The sequence below is a fragment of the Rosa rugosa genome, chromosome 7 (assembly GCF_958449725.1).
Source record: "Rosa rugosa chromosome 7, drRosRugo1.1, whole genome shotgun sequence".
NCBI classification, from domain to species: domain Eukaryota; kingdom Viridiplantae; phylum Streptophyta; class Magnoliopsida; order Rosales; family Rosaceae; genus Rosa; species Rosa rugosa.
This window is the reverse complement of record NC_084826.1, coordinates 30,147,276-30,156,314: the sequence shown is the minus strand read 5'-3', so window position 1 is coordinate 30,156,314 and position 9,039 is coordinate 30,147,276.

Below are 9,039 nucleotides of genomic sequence, written 5' to 3'. Positions count from 1 at the left end.
CAGCAAGTGTGGCACCTCCATGTGCTAGGGTGATGGATTCACTTGGCCACGTATCATAGCGTGGACGGCCATGATTCAATCATGATCTCAGACAGTGCATTTAGCATATTTGCAAAGCATGCATCTCGCGAAGAAATGAAAGCAAACAGCTCGCGAAGGAAGACCAGTGTTCACTGCTCACACACACACACACACACACACACACACACACATATATATATATATATATATATAAACAAGGAGCACGTGGCCTCTGTAAGAGTGGGCATGCATTATGATTACAGGTGCGCACCTGTGTCAGTAAGTTCGCGAGCGTTCATAGCCGAAGCCCATTCTCATCACCGCGAAGGGTCGCGAGCAATTTGAAGACTTCATGAGGCAGAGAGTAAGTGCAACAAATAAAAATATTTCGCGAAGCAGCCAAAAGACTCAAAGGCGCATCCACCCCAGAGAATGTGTTCGCGAAGGGGACCTAATATAGCGAGTGTTCGCGAGGAACATTTTCGCGAAGGCTTTGAGAATCTTAATCTTACCTAGGACCAATCCCTGTGGTTCCAAGAAATACCAGAGCAAAGAGGAAGCTGAACATCAAGATGAGGACAAAGCGCTCAACTTTGAGGAGATTTCTCCTCACAAGGATCTTCCTCCAGAAGATTTCTCAAGTGTTCGCGGTTCGCAACAAGGGTTGAAGTGGCTATTATATTACATGGCTGTTTGAGCCCAAAAGTAATTTTGGCAAGATCCTTTAGTGGATTTAGCACAGCGGACCGATACCTGCGGCCCAAAAATAAGCCTACTTGGGTTTGGGTTACAGCTTCGCCCATTCCGTGATCCATGAGAAAAACGAAACCTTATTGGAAGCAAGTAGCAGAGATTGATTAGGAAACTTCAATCAATAATCCTTCTATGGCAAGGAGCAGTCGAAACCCTAGGTATAAATACCAGGTTTCAAGGACAAACCAAGGACCTCTATGAAATTAATCAATCCTAGCGATTACAAAGCCTCCCCGGAGCGAACCTTCAACCTTGTTGAAACCTGGTGACCGCACGCCAGTCCTAGTCTCTCCAAGAGCCGACTGTCAGCATCACCAGACTAACTCGGCGACCGTACTTCCAGTCCTAGTCTCCCCAGGAGCTGACTGCCAGTATTACTGCCATCGCAACCCAGTGAAGCTAAAGATACGCTTTAGCAAACCCTGTGCTTTCTCCAAACTTCCCAGTGATTGCTCTGCTCAACCTACAACGTTGAGTATCGATTCGGTGACTCGAAGAGATCACATCCAAAGTCCTTATCCGTAAGGCAGAAAAGTCCTTTCTCGGAAGGCTAGAGAAGAACCTTGTGACAAGGTTGGTGCTCTCCTCGTCCACAACGCTTGAAGAAGAAGTCAGGTCAAGGGACTCCCCCGACTGCTGCACCCCACGGTGCTGGCACGCCTGCGCACACGCTCAAAAGAGACAGTTTGTACGCCAACTAGTTTTGGAGCCAAACATTTTGGCACGCCCAGTGGGACTGCTATAGTGTCTTTTCGTGAACGTAGCCATTAGGAAGTCAAGCGCAAACCCTTACCAAAAGGTTTACGCTAGCTGCTCAAAGCATAAGACCTCCAGTTACAGACCGCACTCTCGCACGGACTGTCGTGGTCTTTCTGAAGAACAAATAATTGGAAGATTTTCTCTCAATCCATCGCTACCTGAGATGTCGACTCAGCAAGGAGAGAATCAGCCGCCCATTCCTGAGGGTGAGAAGTCGGCACTCGTGTCGACGAATGAAGTGGTCAAGATTCCTGCGACCACCGAAACTGCCACTATCGGCGGGACCATTGAAGTTGACGAGTGTGAGCCACTCGTTATCCCGCTGGACGCTAGCTTGGACGAGAGGCTTCGCATTCTTACGGTGCACAGTGAAAAGTACCGGAAGTATCTGGCAGCTTCGATCGCGAGGACGGAGCAGCAATTTCGCGAGCTTGATCAGCAAACGACTCGGAATGCCGAAGAGGCCAAAAAGCAGGTACAACAGCTTGCCAAGTTGGTCAAAGTGCAGGCAGAAAAAGCTGCTAGCATGCATCACGCTCAGTACCAGGAACTCTTGGGTGCTGTCCATGCAGCTCAAGGTAGGGAGACCGCAGCCGAAATCACGGCCATGCTGAAAGATGGGTCCAACCTCGCGACCGAGGTGGCCATGCAAAGAGCCGAATTGAACCAGGCTAAAGAAGTGTTGAACAAAGCTTTAGGGAATCCTAATGATATCCTTGGGTCACTTAGCCAGCCCTCGGGTTCGGGCAAATACATACCGCCGAATCAACGAGAGAAGGTTAGCAGCAACACAGCTACACCTTCCGGAGCCGTTGCTGTTACACCACTAAAAAATAAAGGACAAGCTCTGGTCATTGGCGGCAGCAAAGACAAGGCCACCGAGTCAGGCGGACAGGCCACCAGACAGAAGCATCAGACATCTAAAGCTGGTGAAACTTCATCCGGCTCTGCTACATTCATTCAGTATGATAGTGATGGGGCTGAAAACATATACCAAGAACTGCCAGGGAGCTATTACGGGATTGACCAGGCTGGTAATCCGATTAAGATAACAGCCTTGGCAAAAGAGATGCCTATGCCAGCAGTGACTCTTCAGTAGCCAGCTACAACCCGCGTTGTACACATGGGAGAGGGGACAACAACTGTAAATCAGGCAATACCCTTGCAGGCTGCTCGCCAGACTGTGGCGACACCTCCTCCCCCTCCTGGCCCAGAATATGTGAGACGTGAAGAGGTAGAGGAGATGATCAGACTGGCTAACGCTAGGGCCCAAATGGATGGGGTCTATGAGGGGCATTTCCCACCAAATATAATGCTCGCGCCCTTCCCCAGGAGTTATAAAAATATCATATTTTCTACTTTTTTAGGGGAAGACACTGAGAATGTGGCAACTCATCTGGCCAGATTCAGGGTGCAATGCGGCCAGTACCAGAACGATGACATCCTTAAGTGCAGGATCTTTGGCACTTCTCTTTCTGGAGCTGCCTTTAGATGGTTCTCCAAACTCTGATCAGGAAGAGTGGCGGATTGGCCCGCCATGGAAAAGCTTTTCCGAGAAACTTTTGGGGCCATTGAGCCTGAGGTTGACTTGGCTTCTCTCACTCATATGGCCCAGCAGCCTACTGAGTCCGCCGTTGCCTACCTTCAACCCTTCCAGATTTAGAAAGCCAAACTGAGTGTGATCCTGCCTGAGAAATAGTCGGTCAAGCTGGCGATCAAGGGCTTAGAGCCTCGCCAGCGAAAGAAGCAACAGGGCAGCATGATCCAGTCAATGGGAGAGCTCATCACAGAAGTGGGTAGCTTTGAACATCTTCTCAGAGAAACTGACGCAAGGAAGAATGCATCCAAAGGGACATATATTCCAGGAAAACATCGCACCGTAGCGGCGCTGAGTTACCAGCCAGCCACTTATGACCCTTACTACCATCATCACGTTGAAGAGGTGGTTCAGGAGGAAGATGAGGAAGAGGAGAATGATATCGCTGCTTATGAACTGACAGGAAGAAAGAATCCAGCCTTGAAACAACTGAAAATTTCCAAGGAACCTGTCAAGCTCAAATCAATGGCCTTTACTAAACCTGAATTTGCGACATACATATATGATGCCAATAAGGCACACGAAATTCTGGATGAGATGATTGCCGCGAAGATGGTGAAGACAGACTTTGGACCTTTTCCTCGACCGGACCAGCTGAAAGGGAAGAAGTACTGTAAATTCCACAACATGTGGAATCATAATACAGCTGACTGTGTGAAGCTCAAAGACCAGATTCAGGTATGGCTCAATAATGGCTGTTCGCAGGTGGAAACTCCAGTAACGGCGGCAGCGCTCGTGGATCTAAATCCTTTTCCTGACACTGGGATCAATATGGTTGACGTGGACTAGGCAAAGCAGAATCGGAGGAAACCAACCCTGGATTTGACTACAAAGGGGCGAGATGAACAGTCTGACGAGGATGAGACCCCTGCCAAGAAGAAAGCGAAACCAGTTGATCAAGCCTCACCCGTGGTCCTATGCTCGCGATGCAAAGAAGAATGTGGCATCCAAGTGTCACATGAAGAGGTCGAGCAGACATTTCGTTTTGGCTCTCTCCCGCCCATCAAGTGGGCTTCGCCATCGCGAAACTATCAACCTTCTAGCCCAAGAGGAAAAGGCAAGATGGAGTCATCATCATCCCAAAAGACTCCAATTTGTTCAAGAAGCTGAGAGCGGCCGCGGTTGATCAGAAACAAGAGGAGAAGGCTACGACCAAGCACAAAGACATTCTGACCAAGCCCTATATCCCACCTGCTCCGGCCGCCACCATCAAGGAAGGCAAGTGGTACACCAGGGAAAAGGGAAAGGCAGTGGAAATAAGCCCTTCCAAGAAGAGGAAACTGCAGCGTAGGTTTGGAGAAGCCAAGTGCGCGTTAGAGGCTCTGGACCAGGGCCTAATCAAGCCTTCGCAATTGGTCAAATCACCTGAGCAATATCAGAAGGAGATGGAGGCATTAGCTGCTAAGCCATTAGTGGCTCCCCGCAGCTTTCAAAAGCAAGCAAGCTCAGCAACAGGGGCATCTAAGCCCAGTGTTTTTTGTAGGATCACTGAAGAGAAAACACTTCCGCCAACGAGAAAGGTGAGTTCGCCGACTAAGCGACCACATGTCAGGGGAAGGTTGTTTCGCGAAGAACCAGAAGCCAAATCCTCAATTTTTGAGAGACTGGGGGGCAAGGACAAGACTACCGATACTTTACAGTGGAGACCTAAAAAGGTCCAGAGTGTAGTAGTCGCTCCCCTAGAGGTGAGTATAGCAAGGGAACCGAAATCAGACTCCCCTAAGCAGGTCCCCGTGATACCGGAACATAAGCAGTGTGAGGTAAAAGGCCTTACAAAGGAATCGTTGGTAGATCGGCTAGCTAAGCAATTCAACACTGACACCCCTGTCAACGAACCCAAGCTTAACCTGGAAGATGACATGGATGAGATAGATATGACTGATACGTCCTGCAATATGGTTTACGTGCTCCCCGCGAGGTATGCACTACCTCAGGAATGCGTAGAAGCTGAGGAAAGTAATGTACAGCCCTTGCAGATCACATCAGCAGTCACGATACCTGTAGAAGAGGCTGTCTTTCTGGAAATGGGGGATGACAACAGCAGAGAATTCTTTATGAGCTTCACAAGGCCAACACCTACTATGGTCCAACACATGCGACCTCTATATATCACAGCAGAAGTTGGTGGCACCAAAGTTAGCAAGATCATGGTTGATACTGGAGCTACAGTTAACGTCATCACTACCAGGACCATGCACCTGCTTGGAATCAAGAAAGAGAAAATCCAGTCTACATCCCTCACGCTCAATCAAGAACTTCGCGGGGACTGTGACAAAGACCCTGGGATTACTTTTCTTTCGCATCAAGGTTGGCCCCGCAGAGGGAGTTTATGCTTTCTTTGTGACATATTGTTACGCAGCCTACAGTGCTATTCTGGGCAGAGACTGGATCCACCGGAGTTACTGTGTTCCGTCAACTCTCTATCAGGAACTAATTATGTGGAACAGGGTAACAGATAAAGCTGAGGTGATTAAAGCGGATCCTCATCCATTCCCAGTTTCCGCGAATTATGTAGATGCCAGGTACTACTTGGAGCCTATCACTCCATTGCAGGTCAGTGGCATTGATGACAAAGGCCGCCCCACAGGGGTGACGGCCTCTGAATTGGCACAGTAGGGGCTCACACTCGCGAAAGAAGGGTTGGTAAGGCCTAGCCACGCTGTGCCCAAACCCTTAAACGATTAATGGATTACGACCTTCCAGAGGAAGGGATAGAGGCCTTCCACTCGCTGTATGAAAGACTATCGTCGTACCTAGTGGAAAAAGAGGCCTATGATCGAATCGTGACCTTAGAAATCGTCAACGAAGAAATCTCTGATCAGGAACAAGAAGATGAGGTAGAAATTCAGCTCACTCCTGCAGCGCTGGACGACACACCTCCTAAGGTCAGAGACCCCACCGAGAAGGTCAATCTTGGGATAGCAGATGAGCCTATGGAAGTGGCTATCAGCGCTTACTTAGAGCCTAGCGAGAAACAGAGGCTCATTGACTTATTACTGGAATTCAAAGACTGCTTCGCGGAGAAGTATGAAGATATGCCCGGCCTGTCATCGGACTTGGTTTGCCATCAGCTGCCAACACTCCCTGACAAGAGGCCTGTGAAACAAGAGCCGCGAAGAATGAATTCGGAAACCCAAGTCCTCGTTAAAGAGGAAGTCGAAAAAATGCATAAATCAGGCATTATCAGGGTGGCCAAATACAATCAGTGGCTATCTAATATAGTGCCCGTTTGCAAGAAGAATGGCAAGATGAGGGTCTGCGTGGACTACAGACACCTTAATATCGCTACCCCTAAAGACGTCTATCCCATGCCAGTCGCGGATATGTTGGTAGACGCGGTAGCAGGGCATGAATTGCTATCCTTCATGGACGGAACCGCAGGGTATCACCAGATTCCGGTCGCGGAGGAAGACAGACACAAAACCGCGTTCCGTTGTCCAGGGTTCGCAGGCGTTTTTGAATATGTGGTTATGCCTTTTCGACTGAAGAACGCTGGAGCAACGTATCAGAGAGCCATGAACCTGATCTTCCATGACATCCTGGGGAAGATTTTAGAGGTTTACATTGATGACGTGGTTGTGAAGTTTAAGAAGAGAGGGGATCACATCACAGATCTCAGGAAGGTATTCGAGCAAATACGGCAACACAAGCTCAAGATGAACCCCGCCAAATGCGTTTTTGGAGTTCAAGTAGGAAATTTTCTGGGATTCATTGTCCATCAGAGAGGAATTGAGGTCCCTGAGGACAAGGCAAGTACAGTCATCAATGCATCCCCTCCGCGAACGAAAAAGGAACTGCAGCGTTTGCTGGGAAAGATCAATTTTCTGAGGCGTTTCATCTCTAATTCTGCAGGTAAAATCCAGCCCTTTTCTCCATTGCTGAAGTTACAGGGCCAAAACGAGTTTGTATGGGAGCCTAAACATCAAGAGGCTTTCAACAATATTAAGGCCTATTTGGCAAGCCCGCCAGTGCTTGTTCCCCCTAAAGCTGGATTTCCATTGAAGCTGTATATTTCAGCAGCTGAGGCTTCCATTGGCAGCCTACTCGCCCAAGATGATGAGGAAGGTGTCGAGCATGCCATTTTTTACCTCAGTAGGACACTTACAGATTGTGAAACACCGTATACTCCTATGGAAAAGTTGTGTCTTACATTATACTTCTCTGCATGCAAATTGCGACACTACATGCTATCCTTTACTACGTGCATCATTGCTCAAACCGACTTGGTTAAGTACATGCTGTCGCGACCTATTCTGAGAGGTCGGATTGGCAAGTGGGTTCTGGCCCTATCCGAATTCTCCCTATAATACGTTCCACAGAAAGCAGTGAAGGGACAGGCCATCGCAGACTTTCTAGCCCATCACCCTATGCTGGATGTCCCCACAGTGAAGGAGTTAGAAATCGCGACCACCACCACAACTCGCCCAGATATGGCGCGCATCCCAGAATATGCTGTATGGTATCAAGCCACAGTCTCCCTTCAGCCCTGGATATTATTTTTTGATGGTTCAAGAACAGAAACATTAGCAGGGGCAGGGATTGTTCTGGAAAACCCAGCAGGCGATCGTTTCTCTTATTCTTTCCAATTGGAGTTTAAGTGCACAAATAATCAAGCAGAGTATGAGGCCCTCATTATAGGCCTAGAGGTCCTACTGGAGTTGGGAGTGAGGGACGTTCAAGTCCGCGGTGACTCTTTGCTCGTCATTAATCAGCTTCAAGAGAAGTACAGGTGTGAGAGTTGCTTGCTCGTACCATATTTGAATCGCGCCATTGAGCTTCTGGATCAATTTGATGACGCGGATTTGGAATACATCCCTCGCGAGCTCAATTTCGCGGCCAATGAGCTCGCTCAACTGGCTACAGGCATTACATTGAAATATGGGGTTCGCGAGCGCATTTTGAAAGTCAAACGCCGCACATTGCCTTTGTGGCTCGCGCGGCCTGACCCGCCTGATGATCCAGTCGTCGCAGTCCTAGAGCCTATTGACATTGATTGGCGCACTCCGTTGATCGATTACCTTAAGCAACCAGATCCTACAGTAGACAGGAAGATTCGTTTTCTTGTCTTAAATTACTTCCTCAGGGGCGATGAGTTATGACGACGTGGGGAAGATGGCATAGACTTCCGATGTGCCTATGGCCGCGAAGCAAAGCAATTAATGCGCGAAGCACACGCAGGAGTATGTGGAGCCCATCAAGCGGGTCCTAAGATGCGGTGGCTCATCAGAAGACATGGGTATTATTGGCCCAGCATTTTGAAGGACTGTATCACGTTCGCGAAGGGATGCCAAGATTGATAGGCACATGGTCCAATCCAGCACATCCCCAATATTCCTATGCAACCTATTATTAAGCCTTAGCCCGCGAGGGGCTGGGCATTGGACTTAATTGGAATGATTCACCCACATTCCTCACTCCAACACAAGTTCATCATTGTTTCTACTGATTTCTTCACCAAATGGGTCGAAGCTGAGCCTTTGAAAGAGGCTTCCGGGGCCACCATTCGTCAATTCCTCTTTCAGAATATTATTTGCAGGTTTGGCATTCCTGAGGTTTTGGTCTCGGACAGGGGGGCAACATTCATGGGCGGCGAGGTCGAGAAGCTCGTCAACGAATTAGGCATACAGTTTATCCATAGCACACCCTACTACGCTCAATCCAATGGTCAAGCAGAGGCTAGTAACAAGATTATCATCACCCTCTTGAAGAAAATGCTTGTCGCAAACCGTCGCCAGTGGCACGAGACATTGTTTGAGACACTATGGGCTTACCGCACCTCCAAGAGGAATCCCACTGCTACAACACCCTATGCACTAAAATTTGGTCATGACGCAGTTTTGCCCTTAGAACTCAACGTTCAATCCTTGCGCGTCCAAGATCAGTATCACTTGATCGGCGAAGACTACGTC